The following is a 17,328-nucleotide window of genomic DNA, read 5'->3' as shown; positions in this document are numbered from 1 at the left end:
ACGTGATCATTTACTGTACACATCCAGAGAGAGGCGATTATACTGCAGGCACTCGCTCCTCTCAAGATATGGGATTATTTCATATTCAAGGCATTTAAGATGAATTTGTGTGCAAATGGTGGGGTTCAAAAAACTAAAAAAAACTGACCTTGGATAGAATGATTTCAGTGTTTTCACATACCACAGCATGGATATACAATTTTAATTACAATCAATCAATTAAGAGCACAACCTACTTTAGGTGGATCCTGAAGCTTCATCCCATACCTTATGTATCCATTAAACAAAGTATCAGTAGTCATTTCTCCCAAGGTTACCATCTCTCTCAGTGGCTGGCTGTACTCTCCAGCTGTCCACTAAGGACTGCTTCAGTGCATCCTCTACATCAGCTGATTATGCTATCTATCAAGCCCAGCTGTCACTGCCCATTTAAACCTTTGTCAAGTCCTCCATGCAATGCAGCCTGCAGTAAACCAAGTAATTGCACTTTTGTAATCCAACACCTGAACATCACTTGCCCTGTATATTTCTAAAAACAGATAAGCAAGATGGTGCATTTAAAGAGTAATATTTTGGGACTTGTGTTGCGTTGATGGAGGAATGGGGAGTAGTCTTGATGACAAATGCAATGGTATCGAAAATACCATTTTCTTGTTTTTGTTGTAGTTACAGCGAGCTGAAAGAAGGAAAAACAGATGCCAACTGCTTTTTTCTTGTTGCCAAGGCACAAACAGGATGCTGGCAGCTACAAAGATTCAATTATAAAAAGTACAGAAAATAATTAGAAAAAATAATAGCACTTGAAAAAAAATGCCCCTCCAGAAATTGCGCATAACAATAAATCCGTTAATTAGCTCATTAATATTCAATTGGGGTCAGTGGACTTAATGGAACCTTTTTCATGGGCCAAGGAAATGTTTAACACTCACTTTTCCTCTGCCTGTTCTCATTATCAACTATGCACAGGCAGGCCTTATCAGCCCTCCAGATGGTGAGGAACAATGCAGCACCATTATCGTCTTACAGCAGCGTGTGTGCCTTGTAACCGGTGTGTGCCTGGGACAGTGAAGTATAGATACTGAGGCATTTAGTGTAATTGATATGTGGTATATATCGTATTGTTTAGGCCTGTTTGTTTGCTCTGCTGGTATTCAAGGCGAGAGGAGAGGCGAAGATTGATTTTCACCGCAGCCATTCCCGCTCTCACCACAGGTCACAGATAACTTGTCAACGCAGGTTCTGCCGCTGGTGTAAAATGCATCAAGGCTAAATCTCTTGGGCATAGGGTAGGATAGGGAGTTTCATCCCTGCAAACACAAACCCTCTCATTGCAGTTACCTTGTGCATGAGGCAGATGTTTTATTCAACAAGTACATGGGATGGAGAGATGTCCGAGCAAAAGCCTTTCAGCGTTTCTCATCTGTAAGGTTCTTATTTTTCTGCTTCACAAATACAAACAAATGCCATTTACTGTATTGATCGATACACGTTTATATTTCAACTGTAAAGGGTACGGCTCAGAATTTTTTATATCAGGAATTCTTATAAAAAAATATTTATTTTATGTGTTTAAAAAGGAATATAAGATTATTTAAGATTTTTAAATAGTACCGTTATCGCTATCATCCTCAAAAATCCAGAATATAGTGACGACTACCGTTTTAAGTTCCTGTACTATGTCACAGTACAAGTATATGTCCAAAAATACTGCCTTTGTGATAGCTCTCATGTTTCCTTTGATATTTACATAAAAGCATTTCCCCCTTTAATGCAGCCTTCATCATTTATGTTATCAGTTCATCTTATAGCCAGTCAATCTGATGCTCCTTACTTCATTAAGACACCTTGTCTGCTGGCACGGAGGATCCGCAAACTTGCTACGTCCCTACCGCTGAACTCTCTCTTTATAACTCAAAGATTCAGATTACTTCAAGCTATTTTCACCAACATACGGCACAAGCCTATCATCAGAAAGCAGACCGAGACGGAATCAGTCATGCATACACAATTGGCCCAGAAATTACTATGGTAAAGCCAAGTTTAATGAATGTACTGTAGGTATGATTAAAGCTAAGTTGTGACTACGGGGCATTTTAAAACACATCGCATTTACATTGCCTTTGTTGGGATCTCTTCCAGAAATCAAGAACACCAAGAAATAATGCTAGCAAGGATTTTACAGTCCTGTGATTCTCTGAGCAGAGTAAATAATGCAATCTGCTAAGAAATCTTCATTCACCAACATCATTCGGAAATTGATGCCACTTGTTACAAATATGCAGTACATTTATTTTTTTATCAGCCTTTTTCCGCAACACTGTGGATTAATGTGCCTCAATTCAGAAGATGAACCGTGACATCGTCATTTTCCATTAACATGCTCCATCTCTTGTATCCATCATTATATCTACAATAGCTAAATGTCAACATTTTGAAAGCCAACATTTTCAGTCTCATCCAGGGTTATCCTCCTTTTAAAAACAAGGCAAAACATGAAAGCAAAGTTTGTTTTGGTCTTTGTTTGAAGCAAAGGCTGAGGATTTTGACTGAGATAAAGGCTGTTGCATTTGTTCTTGACATGTCAGTTTATTGAGATTATTACGAATGATATATTATCGCTTAGAAAAAAAACTAAAAAAACATTTTTGTATCAATTCAGTGGTGCAGAAAGATAAAGGGATGGATTGAATGAACTTAAAAAAGATTTATTTCCAAGATCTTCTTGACAACTTAGTAACTAAACAAGGTACAAAAGAGAATTGAATTTGCCTGGCTGAAACAATGTAGGTAGGAGGATTTAACAATGAATGCATTTCTAAACAAATAACTGACAATGTCTCTCAGCTATGAAAGCTAACGGAGCACAATGGCTTGGATTGAATGTGCTGAATCTGCTACGGCTATCCCACAAATAGAGGTGATCCTAAATCATGTGCTTAAAGGTTGCAGCTTGAGAGCCCAGGTGTCATGGATAATTCCTACTCAGATATCTATAGCCCTCACTATCTCACCCCATTCTCTCTCTCCTAGCTTAACTTCACCTCTGTCAAACAGGCAAGCTGCCATCCTATTGATCCCCCCGAACCTCCAAACGCCGACCCCCCTCCTTAGGCCCAGGCGTAAGGGCAGTGACTAAACCTGTGGGCAAAGGGAAAGAGGACACTCCCCACTGAGTGCAATTGGGATTTGAGAAAGTTAAACACTTCTCAAGCACAAAATTTCAGCCTGGGCAGCAGAGAGGGGATTCTGTCCTCAGGCCTCCTCACGCTCACCTGATCAGAAGGTCAGCCCCATCACCATCGAGTTCTTGCCCATCTTGCTCTCCCGACGCCTCTCAGTAGCTCTGGAAAGGCTCAGCTTTCTCATTTACTTTAAACACTGCTGTCAACAGTTTTCGCTGCTGTCCTTGACTCTTAAATGATACTGGGTTCATATTTTGAAAATGACAAAACAGCAGGGGGTGAAGGGTAAAAGTGCAAAAGGGATGAAGGGGGATATTACAGATAAACAAGGAACTTTGATGGACAAAGAAAACCATAAATACATAGAATAAAACAATTGTCAAAGACCAGAAAGCACTGAAAGGGTAAGATGATAAAATTGGTCATTAAATTAGCCACCTTTGGCCATTTGCTTTTGAGAAAGGTAATAGGTAGTATTTCTTTATTCCCTGATGTGAACCACAACAGTGGATACTTGAACCAAAACTTAATATGAATTAATGTTTAAATAGATATAGTTGCATCGTAGGTTTTATTTTGCCAGATTACACTTTACTCTTCTCACTACAGTTTTCTTGCCATTGATCAAGTTAAGATAAATTAAAACCGCACAAATTCCATTCCAACGCAAACGGAAATATGCACTGAGTGCTGTCACTGGACCAGCCACCACACGGCGTGTGCATTCAAACCACAATCCTCAGAAAATGTGGATATGATGCTTTGAAGACGCATCCATTAAAAAAGAAATACTGTTATGTATTTATTATCACACATGTTCACTGCGCTTGTTTTAACGTTTACAATGATTCCACGCTGGTCAGTTAACCAAAACACAAATGAACACAATATTTTATCATTACTTACAGCATTAATGCACAAAGGGTTTTGTAGGATTCGCTTATTGAAACAGATGTGTAGTAGATTACATGAAGCGGTCATATCAGCATATCAATCATGTCTGTGTTAGCTTTTGTTTGTTGTGTCTAAACAGATAGAAGCCAGCTCAAGAGAGGGTTACAATACAATCCACCTCCTGTGTGGTGCTGTACTACACTTCAGCCTCATCAGTACTGTGTTGCGTACCATCGTGTGGAAATTCTCATGTTAAATCTTTGTTTTATTTCTTTCATAGATGAACAAATGTTTCAGTGCAACAAATATTTACACGTTCAAGTTCAGACAACCATTCCCAGCTTGTAAATGTAACCTTTAACAGGACACATATGACAGGAAATAACAAAGGCAACAAGAGGATCTTTGAAAGATCAGAGGAGGCACAGTGAGGGATGCGGGAGTACACTTTATACACTACACTTCATACTGTAGATGGTTCAGAGAGCAGATCAAATGCTCCATCTTCTATCAGATATGAAATATATATAAAAATATGATGTGATAAATAATAATGAAGGAATTAAGATTACTGTTGGTAAAATGTCATTTCACAACAATATACCAACTACAAAAAATGCTATCTTTACATCGCTTTGTTTACTAGCTTGGACAATTGTCACACATTTGACAGATTTTTTTTTATGTGAAAATAATGTCAATGTAATAGCACTTGAAGATGGATCCCTACTGAAGATGGAGCACTACTAGTGAATAACGCAAAGTGCCTTACAGGTTACACAAACTTGAACAAGTCAAGTTAAACCCCCATCATACAGCACTACAGTACAAGCAGGAGGACAGAAATTGGCCAAACCATCTACTGGCCAAGTTAGTGAGAAAGTCTTTCCAAATGTACTTTCCTCCTGTACTTGGGCTCAATGGTTGTTTGTAACAAAACTGTTAAACAGATGAATTCGGACAGCTCAACAGCAGGCTCCATGGAGATATACACCAACTGACTGCAATTGATTTTTTGGTCCACACATATACTCCTGAACCTACAGTTGAAAGGTTTCCATTGTAGCGGTTACCCCAGTGCCCTTTATCAACACAGACCTGTGGGTCTCCCGTAAAAAAAACAACCTGCAAGAGTGAAGGAGGGGAATTTAAGGCTGTATCACCACTACAAAAAGAGCTGCATGTTAACAAGAACAAGACAAGCACATTACGTTCAAACAATGCAGCACTGCCTCCAATCCTGTGCTCTCTTTCACTCACTACATTCCACCCCCTCAGGGTTAGCAGACCTTCCTTCATGTTCAAAGATTATCTGTTAATCCAAAATGTGCAGGAGCATGAGATGGCAGGAAAGGGACCAATACTCTGGGGGGAGGGATGGAGGGATGCATGGCTTTATTTGTTTGTTGGCTTTCATATTAATCCATTGGAAAACAGAGCATTTTCCCCCTTTTTTTTGGGCATGTGTAAATGTTTTAGAGCCATTAAATGGAAGATGAAATTTTCAATGGATAGCATGTAAAAGTATTAATTGTAAAGACCATTATTTGGTGTCCATGAGGCTGAATCAGCTTAGCCACTCCATTCCCCCATTTGCATACAAAATGCTTTATTTTGGCAATCAATGAAAGTGCTCCACTGTATGTGTGGCTTATCACATGCTTGCAGGAAATGGATTCCTTAGCCATCTCGTTAAATTCTGTTGATGCAGAACAATTTGAAACATGGCACAGGCAGCAATGACATTTAAAGATGCCGCGGCTTAATTATATTTTGCAAACATTTGGGCTGTTTGTCCTCGGGGATAAAGTGCCACCACTACAAAGTTAACTTGTTAAGAATTCAAAATGAATCTCGCTTTTTGTTGAGCACCAATCATTATCTCCTATTAGTGCTGGTTAAGGGCATTCAAGGTGCCTCAAACACACAGGGGAGGCTGCTATTTAACAATTAAAACGAAGCACGTATACATCCAGCCCCATGAACTTGGTCAATTTTAGCAGAAAAATCCAACCACTAAAGTTCCTAGACAAATGTGAGTCTTTAAGACAGAGAGGACATGCTGAAGTGTACAAAAATAACTAATTGAATATATAATTAAAATAAATACATACATACAAACTGGAAAGATGTTAGCAGAGCTTATGTAACTTAGGCTCTAAAGACCGCTGTATGCTTGAAACAAGGTATACATTCAATGTATTTATATATATATATAAAAAAATGATATAGAACTATATATAATATAATATATATAGATCAATTAATAATTAGTGTTAAACAGTATTTTGTAAGAAAAATAAATGACAAAATGTAAATAAAGTAAAAGCTGCAAAACAAAAAGCAGTTCAGTGTGCTTCAAATAAGACACGTTGAGCACTAGCAGCAACATACTTTTGTGCCTGAATGTCTTAGCTCACGTTCTGCCTGTACACGTTACATACAGAAAAAACATGCTTTTGCATACATGCTGTAAATGTGCATTCATGAGGAAGATCTCACATACAACATCTATGCAGCATGTTTTGTTCATGATAGTTCATTAAAGCAACACAAATTTAAATTGCATTTCTTGGTGATAGTGTATGTCCTTCTGATACTGATCAATTAAAGTGTGCAGAGTGGCAACCATACAACTAAAAGACAGTCAAGGTCTGGCCTATATTGTAAAACATGTTTCGACTCATTCACTTTTCACAACTGTCTTTCTTCTTCTGTATGATTTGATCAAATTTGATCTACAGGATTCAAATTTGCGACAGTGTGTCCTTCATGAAACTCAAAGACAGGTGCATCCCCATCAATATCAGCAAAAAGAGGAAAAAAATTAATCTCAAAATATACACTGTAGGAGTGCATTGATTTAATATAGTGCCATAAGCCCTTGCTCCTACACTCGACATGCAATTTGGAAATAAATTGACTGATTTAGATAGAGGCACGGGGAGGAGTGAAAAAACCTGATGTAAACCTGGTCCACTACCATTGAGTAAGGTGACATTGCGCAACAAATCACTTGCATGAATAGAGAAAGAAAACGATTTCTATTTCTAAAAAGTAATTTTGTTTGGGGAAGGTGCGTTGATTGCCATATATGTGAATCTATTCCTCACTCGACTCGAGGAGCATGAACATTTTATAAAAGTCAATGTTATATTTTTCTGTTAGCATAATAATCAGAAAGGCCAGACTTTCATCCAAAGAAAAACAGAATCTCATTTATTCCAAGTACATAATAGAAGGCCAACTGCAACAGCCTATCTCTCCTGTGCTTTGTATACTGCTGTGCAGGAGCAGAAATAGTTGACTTTTGCAGCAGCAGAGTCCATTGTGTTTTAATTGAGCCCAATGAAGAATAATTAAGTAATTAAAAGCTTGATAAGAGAGATGAATAGTAAACAGATAAAAGACAAGTGAGGTTATTAACAATATGGTACGTTGACGAGTAAATTGGACATACCTCCACGGCAACACTAAAAGAAGACAAAGCATCAAAGGCACCACCCAAAATGGGCCAACAGTCTGTATGTCATTTCTTAAAAGAGCTTGTGGACGTGAATATGCAGACAAAATGTTGTACTTCCCAGCTGGATTTTGGGAATGGGAGTGCACTGTGATATTTTCACCACTCTGACATTAGCGGGTTTATTTTTTGAGTAATTGCACAGCTTGATGTGTACTCAGGGGTTTCCATGAGAACGATGAAAGTCTTATTTCAACAATGCTGCAATTATGGGGAAATATGGGAATACATTTTGAGCCAGTTCACAGTTGAGTTGACTGGAATAATAGGAATAGAAAACAGAAACAGGGAGCAAGGGTGAAAATGGCTATTCGAAACTGAATAGTTTTTAAAATACCAACCCGTTTTGAAAAACAAATCCTTACAACTAAAATCTCTAATACCCTCTATGTGTCAGATATTGCAGCACGTCCATATTACTTTGAAGTAGTTCATGGTGCCAAAATTTCCCAAACAGTGGTATCTGCTTTATTCAACATACAGCAGCCATAATCTCTGTTGGCATCATATGCTGGTTGGCAGTGATAATCTTTAATCCATTCATCCAGAGATGGTACACAAATGCATATTTGTTTCCTAGGATTAAAAGCTTATAGAGGGTGTATGGCATGGCCAATAATGTTCATCCATGCCAGCTATGACAGAATTGTCAGCTGTATTGCAGATACAGTGGGTTTTTTTTAAGTCACAAGGCAGTATCCAAAGTACTTGAAAACAAAGTACACACTTTAATTATTAGGATGGGAAAAAACCAAAAGTAAATATTCTGCCATGACAATATATCTTTTAATGAAAATTTTACAATTCGGTAGATTTGCAGAAGTGATGAATTTTACCCTTGCCTGTCAGCCTGCCAGGTCAGAAAACGGATCACAAGGCAGGCTGGCAGGTAAGATTGAAAATGTCTACAATCATCGATTGAACGAGTTAAGACCCTACATTGCTGCAGAAATAAGATGCCAGTCAGGACACTGATGAAAATCCTTCTTTAACCAAAACACCAACTATAGTTTCAACACTACCAATAAAAATAAAGAATCTCTTAGGACGCGTTCACGCCAGCCTTGATTAGCCCGGTTGAACCGAACCCTGGTGCAGTTTGTTTGGGTTGGTGTGAACTCAAACTCTGGTGCAGACCAAACAACCGCTCCCTGATCCGCCTCCAAGCAGTAGTCTCGGACTGCTGTCGAGTGAAGTCTGGAGCAGTTCATTTCTGGTGTGAACACTATTTGAACCAATCACAGGAAGTGTAGCATTTACATGTCATTTCGTTGGTAAAAAAACGTTTTCCTATCCTGTTTCGGTGACTGGTGAACTAGTAGCCTATTTGCGCATTTGCTACCACTGACTTGAATTTACTGTTTATCAGACCACAAATAAGTCAATAATTAGCTAGCTAGTGCCCCCCCGCGGCCCCTTTGCCTTACTTCCCGCGCTGGACCTTTGGTAAGAGAGCAGTCGGCAGCTCCATAATCTGCTAGCTGCAAGGAGTGACGGAAGGACCTTTTAGACCCGGCATTGCCGTTGGCCACCAGTCCGCTGTTTGGCTAATTTTTTGCAACTAGTGTAGCATGAAAGCCTGGTGGAATTAGCAAGCTATCTAGCTAACTAGCCAGTCGCTACATGAATACATTTTAACAACTTTGCCTCATTCATAAAATCTTATCACAGCATAGGAAAGCACACACCCGTTGGGGCAACTTTTGAGTCGTACGAGGAGCCAACTGTATGACCAATAATCAAACGACATTTCCACAACTAGACCATTTGAGTGTTGCCTATGTGAATGCAAACCAGACCAATATAATATGTTGTCATTGTGTTTGTCAAAAACATTTGAAATGTAAGCACAAGATCAGTAAAGTGGTTCTGATTTTGATTGTATTGTTAAAGGTGCTAAATATGGAATTCAGAGCCGGTGGCTAGTAACAGTGCTAACAACAGAAACACTGCTGACAGAGCTAATAGTGTTAACCGGAGTGTCGCCGTTATGTCTCAATGACAACGCCATAACGGTGTTATCAGCGGCAACCGCCGTATGACCGCAGTGCAGAGCCAGTGGGATACACACACATGCACTAACAAAACAAAGCACAAAGAAGTTTCCCTACATTCAAGAAACCCAAAGTTCGTTCCCTGAAGTAATCAGCTAGGATTAGCAACATATATCATGTATTTAAAAAGACATAATTGTCAATATATATCTACAAGCCAATGAGCAATTTTATAAGAACAGTTTTATATTTCATTATTCTTTACGAGAAAAACGATACTTTTTATAGATCATTAGCCCATGCATATAGTCTATCCCAGTAAATGCATGAAGTGTTGTCCACTCCCAAATTGTTTAATGAGAAAAACTAGTAGACTAGAATAATCTGAGCTTTTCTTAACAGGTTTCACGAGTAGTTTGTTCCCTAAGGGTTTGTTTTAGGACAACAAAATAACGTGTTGTGCCCACCACCCATTCGTACGGTGGCTTGTCCTATATTAACAGCTAATCGTTAACGAGTCAGTTGGACATGCTGTTAGAGGGTTACGTCTGTACTCACAGAATTGGAGTTATCCCAATGTAACTACTGTTTTATATGGATACAAACTTCAGCCCTTTCAAAGTCTTTGCTATTGAAAACCATGGCCATAGGCTGTTAGGAAAGTAGTGTCCTCAAAACATGGCCTGGTAATGCAACCACAAATTCCACGAAAACAAAAGATATGGAGGTCATAATCGTTGTGACGGCACATATTCAGACAGGGTATCCAGCCAGTAGGCCTCAGCCTGCAAAGCACCTCTTAATAACCATTTCAAAATGACTCCTCACTGTGAAGCATTCATACCCTTAATTGTCGCCACAAATATGTCTAACATGAGGAAACACAACCTTTCTTAAGCACTTCCTCAAGGAGGTGTGGTGGCTATATGGAGCCTATAATGCAACAAGAGCTTAAAATCAATTTTAAAGGTAGCTAGTGAAAGCATAAAATAATTTGAGTGTTCTCTTTGTACTTAAAAGCATGTTTAGCTGATGCACCTGAACAAGAAAGCTTACATTTGCAGAACATGATAAACTAATATAATAAAAGTTAATTAAACATGCTTGTCTAGGTGGGGCTACTGTATTAAAAAAGCCAGATTTTCTGCAATGAATGCATAAATGTTCATAAGATATGACATATTTCAGGTTTTTCTTTATCTGGCTGTAGAAAACATTGAGCCATCCACTTTGGAATGTTTATGATGACAGTTAAATCTCTGTGGGTTTTGAGAATTGCATAATAAGTGGAGCTGCATATTCTCTGCATAATCAAGAACACTGATGGGATATATATGCAATAGATGGACTAAAGATTACATATAAATAGAAAACAGAACGGAACCTAGATATGACCCCTGGGGAACTCCACCAAGCATCCTACAGGAGAAGGACCTCACCCTTTAAGTGCTATTCTTAACCCTAAACCTTTTCAAAGCATTTGTCATGTCCACGATCCACCCAATGCTAATAATGATTGCATGGTTAACAGTGCAGGACTGAGGTCAACAGTATATCTGAAGTAATTAATTACTTTATGTTAGTTGGGTTGCATTGTTTCAGGCCTCAAGCCAGACTGAAATGAAATGATAATTTTCATTCATAGATGCAATCACCAATAAACATTCTCCAGAAGTGTGAGGGGAAAAAAAGGGAGATGTGTCGATGAATGTTCAGGATGTTTGCCTCTCAGAGCTGGTTCAAGGGATGTTGGACATTGGCATTTTATCTATACATGATCTACATTGGACACTAGTCGCTGTACAAGTAAAGGGTAGAAATGGCAATATGTAGTTTAAATGAATCAGTTTTACATAAAACCCAGACGGTAAGACTGAACAACAAAATAACAATAAACATCAAAATGTTGCAATATCACAATTTTGTCAGAATTGTGTAGGACCAAAGACAGAAACTATAGCTGCTATGAATGAGGAGAGAAGTGATGCCATTAGGAAAACAAACAAATGGTACCAAAATCCAATGACGACCTGTACAATTGAAAATAATCCATACTGGATAGTCAGTGATCTGTGGATGTTTATATTGAGGCATGTGAAACATATGTATATGTAGGTTATCAACAAAACCAAAACACATAGAGATGTATATTTGAAATGTAATGCAGGATTTGTCAGTTGAACGTAAGCACAATGACTTCAAATACATCTGTTTGTAAAAAAATATTTTGACATCTGAAAACTCCATTTGCTTAGTTAACTATACACCGCTCCTCGTATCCCTTCATGTTGCTTTGCTTCTTTTCAGCCTTCAGCAGCCTCTAAAAAAGAATGCCTAGATTCTCTCTGAATCTGTTGTACAACAGCTTTTCACCATTTCACCAGTGTTTTCAATACACCATGGAAGATACTGTTTTTGCCTGTTTTCAATTCATGGGGAATAACGATGTTGACATCTGTATATGGTGATGTACAGTACACAGACAGATATGTAAGGTGACATTTATTCTTCTATCAAAAACATTCCACTTAATCTTTGATCACATGTAGACCATTAATTATATATCCGACTCCTGCACTTACTGGGTATTTCTTAGGCTTTGACACATTGATCACAATTTCAAGAAAACCTTTAGACTCTAGATAAATATTATATGTATACATATATATATTTATATTTGTATTTATATATATATATATTTTTCTTTTTATATTTACATCTATGCAAGTTATCTTCTTGCTGCACCTTTAAAGTGGCAAAATATAACAGGAATAATGGCACAAATGGTTTGGAATAAATCTACCATTTCAAACTCATTATTGTTAATAAATTTGCTTTTCTTTTATCAAATTTGCAAACTTACATACCGTACGTAAAAGACTGACTGCGAAGGAGAATCCCATAGAACTGGCACAGCAGAAATGACTATTATATCACAATACGTTATTAGAATACTTAATGCATAGCCTACTTAGCAATATTTCACTAACTACATTTCCTCTACAGTATATTTTCTAATAATGTTGATAACTGCATCTATGTCACATGGTTAATTATTTTTCTGTTCTAAATGTTTGTCCTCAATTAACTGTCTGTGTTTGGTTTTCAATTTAGACAAGACAATTTTCCACTTTCCACATTGTGGACAATAAAATTCAGAACAAACTAATTTACTAACTAAGTAACAAACTAACTTATGATAAAATATAATTATCACAATGTTCCTCATATTGAGGCGTACACAGGCGTCCTAATAGTGATGGTAAGTGATGTTGATTAGAGCCGACTAAATGTGTGTACTAATATTGTAGCTGTATCATCTCCAGTGAGCTATAAATGTGGTAAAACTACAGATGGATTTGAGGAAAGAACAACCACAAAATCCTCCTTAGTCACTAGATTCTAAAATGTTAGACAAATCTATTAAACACCATAAACTACATTACTTGACTGTCGGGACTCTGAGGAGGTGATCTCTTGTCCTCCACATGCCGCACATCTGTACCCGAGCCTGCACTGCCATCTGCTGCTCTTTGGTATGAAACACACACCAGAGGGTCCACAGACTGGATGGGTTAATAGGTCATGTGTTGCATTCAAGTGCTAATCGTAAATACCCAATATGTAAATGAAAAATTGTGTATTCAAGGACATTGCTTGGAAATAATGAATGAATCCTGTAAAATAAATTACTTTTCGTGATTGTTTTAGAAATCAAACAGCACAAAGCTAGTTTGTCTTATAGTAAAGGAATGCACAGAAAGACTTGCACATCAGGGGTGTAACTTGAAACTAAACTTCCCCCTCTTAAAGTTACACAACACTAAAAGGATGCATGCAACCAGGGGCAAAACACGCATTGGTTTAGCACAGTGTCATGATTAATTTTTCATTTTCAGCAAGCTCAGTTTTAGTATTTTAGAATAATTGCATAGCGGAAAACAATACAATATTTTTTTTTCTCCTCCATTTTGCTTACCACGGTACAACACAACATGACAAATGTCAGTAAGTGACAGAACATTTACCAGATCAATATCAAATGAGACATGCCTGTGAAACACTTACAACCTTATGTCTGCCTGTGTTTTCTTTTTCATCTGACAAATCATAAAATGATGCACTTTCCATCCAAAGCCATCAGTCAGCCACTTTTATGTAACCTAAATTACAACTAGCTGAGAGCTATCATAAAGTCACAGACTGGAATCTTACATTGCCTAACAAGCAAAGCTCTGATCAGCCTGACTCTTCTTATTAAATCACACATAACACACAGAGACACAGAGAGCTGCCTTGCCTCGGTTATGTCTTCCTCCTTATTTGTTCCAGCTTTGTCTTGATTCAGCAATGAGCCTAAATCATGGCAAAACAATTAGACAGACCTTTTGATATTGTGGCTCCTCCTCGGGGTAGAAAAAACCCAAAACAAATTTAGCCAGGTCTGTGTATGTGAATGTGTGCACCAAATTTGTAAACAATAACACAACGCTAAACAGCTTTGTTTATCAAAATGTAATCAAAATGTAATGCTGTGGTTTGGGACAAAATAAATTATGATGAAGAACCTTGGCTGAAATGTGGTTGGCATTTGCAGAAAGATGCACCTTGACCCGAGGAACCCAGGGAAAAGGGATTTTGTTTTTCTTGAGGGTTTGGCTCCCGTAAATAAAGTTGATGAGTTGATGCCGATTATTTTTGTGTAGTAGGCAACCCCATATCTGTAAGGTTTGGTTGCAGTAGGTGATGTAGTTTCTGAAATCTGGATACTTTTAGGGCATAACAATCATAATAATAATAATAATAACAACAATAATAATAATAATAATAATGACAATAATAACAATAATAATAATAATAATAATAATAATAATAATAATAACAATAATAATAATAGTAATGCATGCACTAGGCTCGTTGAATTTCTCTTTGGGGATTTGTAGTCAATATTTCGAACAGCACTTGAAGGCAGCTGGTCTAATCTGGTCTAATCTGGGCAGGAACGTCACCAGATGAGAGATGACATCTGTGGATACTATCTTTACTATTCAAGTGAAATAACTGCATGGCTGTTTTTTTGGGAGACAAAATGTCTATAACAACATGCCAGAAGGTTACTCTTATATCATGCTCTGTTCTCTGTATTTCTCTTTTCCTGCCCAGAATGCTTTTACCCAGAGGGAAAAAGGAGATGGGTCGGCCTGAGGGTAAGGGAGCTTATCAGATCATCATTCATCCATCCATCCATCTCCATCCCACTCCATCTCCAATGTCTTTTTTGCTGCTGCTGCTGTTGTTGTTGCCAGCTGTTACTTTGACTATACAGAGTGCGCCAGGCCTAAGTCCCCATCGCATGTCTGTCATCATGTTACACAGTGGATAAGAAGAAAACAGAAAACTATTTCAAATGTATTGAAGAAAATGTGTATAGAATGTTTTGAAACCATTTTTTTTTACTGTATTTATAAATACATACACATTTGCACATGTTCAAATATGTTTATGCCTATTTATTTATATTCTTTAATAGTATACACGTCTACACTAAATGTTAAAGTTGCCTATCTATAACACACAGTGATATAAAAGTGATTTATTTCTTTTTTGTAAAGAACATTACAGTTTAATTTAGAATTTGAATAGCCTTTATCACAGGCTAGAAATAACTAAAGTTTGCTTTAAGTTCATCGTGTGAAGAGTGATTCAGCATGATGGCTGCCATACACAAATCAAAGCATTTGTTTTTAGGCTCATTTTCAGAAGTTTTAATATAATATAATAGAAATTCTGATCAATTACCAACAATATTCAAAATCTATCATTCTGATTACCTACCAAAACCACAAAATAACTCTATTCAACCATCAATAACCGAAACAATCACCACAAACTGATGCTGGTCAGAAATAATCAATAACCACGACATGCTACAAATCTCACACACAACTAAAACATGTTTCTCTGATATGTCACAGTAACAGTTGTATTTATTATTGATTGCGTTGCAGTGTATTTTTTGTTTTTAGGGGATGTCTCTGTTGTGCGTGCGTGACTGTTAAATCGAGCACTTTTTCTGATAGAGCTGGAAACCCAAAATACAATGTTAAATAATGTAAAAAAAACCTTGGGACTCCAAACAGAGATACGTCTCTCTTCTCTTCAGCCACATCTCGTTGGTCCAAAGTTTAGGAAAACATGACTTTCCTCAAGTTTTTTTGTTAGCAATGCAATAGTTTGATACTATCATGGTCAATTTACGTCCATAATCACTGATATGACATGCTAACATCCTCCTTGTGCGCTTGGCTACCAACAGATTGCGCTTTTTGACTCGTAATTTCGGATTTATGAGCGATTGTTTGAGGTGTATCTCGCTAGTTTATTGTAATAACGATTGTTATTCTTTGTTGATGGGCAATATATATAAAACGTATAACGACCACATTAAACTTGTTTTACACGCTACACACGTCACATCTCAGCAGCAGTAACCTCCTACTTAGCGGCCAATGCTGTCAGCCTGTTTACGCGATCTTGATTGTAATTGGTGGAACAGACTGACGATCAATCGCAACAGCATTTGATTGGCCAATGAGGCAGCCGAGGGCGGCAAAAAATGATTTACCAGGAAATACATAAATTATCAATTTACCATGTTGTTGTGAAATATGTGAAGAAATGTAGAATACAATAACATAATATGTTTGCAGACAGATTTTTCCAAAACACATTTTGTTCAAAGAAAATGACCTACTGTATGTTTCGTTTGCGTATAAAATCTGTCACAGTGTAGGCATACCCTGATTGTTTGATCAAAAACACATTGTTCCCAAATATTGACATGATACCAGAGAATAATTTAATTGGACCGAATGGGAAATCAATTTAATGTCGGGAAACTTGACGTGACATTTTCCTTCAAAGATGTAAGTGTACATATAATATATAATAACTTGCTTGCATGCTTAACTTCTGGTATGAAAAAAGAAGCTACATTTACCTCTGCTTGAGGAAGAGAACGCTGAGAGATATTAGCAGGAAAGAATTTGCTCTAATTATTGATGGATTTATTATTTTCTTTGTCTCCTCCAGTTGGACCCGGGTTCTACCCTCCTGGGACGCACCAGCTGTCATTGCCAGACGACCCAGAACGGTGGGGTGCAGACCCGTACTCCAAGGCACACAGTGCTGAGGTCATGGCCAAAGTAAAAGGCATCGGACAAGGCAAAAAATATAACTTGATGGGTCAAGTTATACCCATATATGGCTTTGGGATACTTCTTTACATCCTTTATATAATCTATAAGGTAATTAGTATGACTCACCTGCATGGTAGATAGGTTATATGAAAGAACAAAACAATATACATTTTGTGTAGAGTACTGTATTTCAATACAAAGGGTTATCATGCAGTTTAACACTACACTATAATATACTGTTTGTCATGGAAATACAGCATAGTGAGCATTGCCATGTAATCTCTGTGACAAAGTGACTTATCATCTAGACACATTAATGTACTGTAGTTTGTTTAAAATTACCAATGATTATTGTTTTGCGCTATAATGCCAACCATAATAATGATTTTTGTGTTCACAGCTGACATTAAAGGGGAATACTAATAAATCAGGAGACTACACTACAGTAACCAAGGCAAACATGGAGAATAAGATTAGTAAGTACCTTCAGCAATTAATTGTATTACTGCAAATATTTGTTTTCATCATACATTTTA

Source organism: Cottoperca gobio, chromosome 3, assembly GCF_900634415.1.
Source record: "Cottoperca gobio chromosome 3, fCotGob3.1, whole genome shotgun sequence".
Lineage (NCBI taxonomy): Eukaryota > Metazoa > Chordata > Actinopteri > Perciformes > Bovichtidae > Cottoperca > Cottoperca gobio.
This window is presented reverse-complemented; position numbering follows the sequence as displayed.